Source organism: Sinocyclocheilus rhinocerous, unplaced genomic scaffold, assembly GCF_001515625.1.
Source record: "Sinocyclocheilus rhinocerous isolate Xijiao unplaced genomic scaffold, SAMN03320098_v1.1 scaffold3377, whole genome shotgun sequence".
NCBI classification, from domain to species: domain Eukaryota; kingdom Metazoa; phylum Chordata; class Actinopteri; order Cypriniformes; family Cyprinidae; genus Sinocyclocheilus; species Sinocyclocheilus rhinocerous.
The window spans coordinates 360,572-362,792 of NW_015654499.1; the positions used below are offsets into that span (position 1 = coordinate 360,572).

The 2,221-nt window shown below is 51.1% G+C and overlaps 1 pseudogene; it reads left to right on the forward strand.

The window, feature by feature from the left end:
- The window catches only part of LOC107717193 (uncharacterized), an 11,398-nt pseudogene extending 10,047 nt beyond the window's left edge, over window positions 1-1,351 (forward strand).
- The last annotated feature ends 870 nt before the right edge of the window (window positions 1,352-2,221 follow it).

A 2,221-nucleotide genomic window follows, 5' to 3' on the forward strand; every position in this document is an offset into this window, starting at 1 on the left:
TGGTTCACAGAAGGACAGTTGTCACGACAGACGCCTCCAACTCAGGTTGGGGGGCGCTGTGCGAGGGCATACCGACCTTCGGCCACTGGTCGAAGTCGGGAAAAAGGCTTCCACATCAACTGCCTGGAAATGCTAGCAGTATGTCGAGCCTGTCAGTTCTTCCTGCCAGTCCTGAGAGGGCACCATGTGCTAATCCGATCGGACAACATGTCGGTTGCGTCCTACATAAATCGCCAGGGAGGCCTCTCTTCAAAGCGCCTCTTCATGCTGGTAGAGCGCTTCTTAGAGTGGGCTCAACCCAACCTGCGCTCGCTAAAGGCAGCGCATATACCGGGCAAATTGAACCGGGGAGCGGACATGTTACATCCTCGGCCCGACCTATGGGCCCTGCACCTCTGGCCGCTCGACGGGAGCCTTCGTACCTCCCAGAGCAAGTCTTAAACACAATTTCGGAGGCTAGAGCTCCGTCTACGAGACGCCTCTATGCCTTAAAGTGGTCTTTTTTCTCCGCCTGGTGTCTAAACCGTGGAAAAGACCCCCTCACTTCCGAATTGGCAGAGGTGTTGTCATTTCAACAAGAGCTGCTGGATAAGGGTCGTTCCCCATCCACGCTCAAAGTCTATGTGGCGGCTATAGCGGCCTCTCATGTCCCTATTGAGGGCCACTCAGTGGGCAGAAATAGCGCGGTCTTCCTGAGGGGTGCAAGGAGGCTGAATCCGCCTCGTCCCCCTACCGTCCCTTCATGGGACCTGCCCACTGTGCTGAGGGCCCCGCTTTTGAGCCGCTCCAGTCTGCCAACATTAGGTCGCTGTCACTGAAGACTGCTCTGCTTCTAGCACTAGCATCAGTAAAGCGAATAGGGGACCTGCAGGCGCTCTCTATTAGCCCTGCCTGCCTGGAATTCGGGCCTAACGACACTAAAGTCGTCCTGAAACCAAGGCATGGTTACGTACCTAAAGTGCTCTCCACTCCGTTCAGAGCACAGGTCATTACGCTCTCCGCACTTCCTCCAACTGAAGAGGACAGAGAGCTATCTCTGCTCTGCCCCGTCAGAGTGCTGAGAACCTATATTGAGCGTTCCGCCCCCTATAGGCGATTGGAACAACTCTTGTCAGCTTCGGTAATCGCACCAAAGGACTTCCGGTTACGAAGCAAAGACTCTCTAGATGGATAGTAGACGTCATCTCGCTAGTGTACTCTTCTTTGGACCTCCAATGCCCCATTGGAGTATGGGCCCACTCGACTAGGGGCATCGCCTCGTCGTGGGCATGGTCCAGTGGTCTGTCCATTGCGGATATCTGTGTATCTTGTGTATCTGTGTATCTTGCAGCCCGGGGTCCTTTCCGCTTGAAGTGGCACGCGCTGCGTAAACAGATATGGCAGAGAGCCCTTGGCCGTACCACGCCCAAGTTCTTTGGCATTGTTCACCTGTTAGCTCTCGACCCGTGGGTGTCGAAGTTACGGGGATACTCTGGAACGATTAACCAGGCCGGGTGTGACCTAGAAAGCTCAGCCCGTCTTAGCCTTGGGTTATTGTTGACTTCTCTATAAGCATTGGTTGCTTATGGAAGTTATACCTTAAGTCGTTCCACTACATCAGCACGGCGTGATTGGACTATGTTCCCATATGCGTCTTAAGCAAGACGCAGTACGAGTGAAGTATCGAAAGGGAACGTACTCGGTTACTAACGTAACCTCGGTTCCCTGAGATACGGGAACGAGTACTGCGTTGCTTGCCGTGCTATGTAGCTGATCCACATTTGCAAGGTTTTATAACCTGGAAGTCCCGGCCTTACAGGCCAGGGTCCTTTCCGCTTGAAATGACATTCGCTATGTTCACAGATATGGCAGAGAACCCTTGGCCGTACCACACCAAAGTTCTTTGGCATTGTTCACCTGTTAGCTCTCGACCCGTGGGTGTTGAAGTTACGGGGATACTCTGGAACGATTAACCAGGCTGGGTGTGACAAAGTCACGTGACTGAAACCCATGAATACGGTTGTCAGTCCTATATTTGAGTCCTTAATACGGTTACGTTCACACACAGTTCGGTTATTTACGGGTGTGACAACTATGGAGATAGAATTGTTGCTTAATTCCAAATAAATAGATTACGATCCATAAATAAATGTAAAGAGATTAACAAACATTAAACATATTGACAAATAAATAGAATGAGATCCACAAATAAATCTTAAAGTTTCACAAACATGAATTAAAT